The 667-nt window shown below is 45.4% G+C and overlaps 1 non-coding gene across 1 annotated transcript; it reads left to right on the forward strand.

The window, feature by feature from the left end:
* Window positions 1–73, forward strand: trnak-uuu. The gene has a single exon. It is a non-coding gene; the product is annotated as a tRNA-Lys (tRNA).
* The last annotated feature ends 594 nt before the right edge of the window (window positions 74–667 follow it).

A 667-nucleotide genomic window follows, 5' to 3' on the forward strand; every position in this document is an offset into this window, starting at 1 on the left:
GCCCGGATAGCTCAGTCGGTAGAGCATCAGACTTTTAATCTGAGGGTCCAGGGTTCAAGTCCCTGTTCGGGCGGTACTCTATCTTAGTTGAAAGGCTGAAATTTATGCAGCTGATACCTCCAGGATCATCTTGCCTCAAAGTACAGGTTTGGGGCATCCTTTAAAATGTCGGTTGAAGGGTGTCAAAGTGTTGCTACGGTTGATTTATTTCTGCCAATTCCTTGTAAATTTACAGCGAGATATTTTGAAACACCCTGCGCCCTGACTGGAGCCTTGATTGGTCCAGATCTTTCTGTTCTACAGGGCAGGTTGAATAAGTTTCTCCCCATTTCACAACTTTAACACCAAAGACATCTCCATCAGTCTGCTATTCATTTTAACACATTCCAGACAATCGGAGCCCGCAGTCTGCAAATTATATTCTCGATTAATCCACTCACAATCGGAATTTTCTCTCCCTCCGCTCCGAGGTCATTGTAAACCTGTTTGTTGTTCTGATCCGTGTCTGTAAGCATTTCAGACACAGGAGCAGGAGCAGCATCGGCTGCCCCTTCAGCGCTGCTCCAACATTTAATATGGTGCATCTCCTATCTTAATGTCCACTTCCTGAACTGTCCTCGTGTCCATTTGCTCTGAAATATCGACCTCAGTTTCGACTGTAATCAGC

Source organism: Carcharodon carcharias, chromosome 24 (genome assembly GCF_017639515.1).
Source record: "Carcharodon carcharias isolate sCarCar2 chromosome 24, sCarCar2.pri, whole genome shotgun sequence".
NCBI classification, from domain to species: Eukaryota; Metazoa; Chordata; class Chondrichthyes; order Lamniformes; family Lamnidae; genus Carcharodon; species Carcharodon carcharias.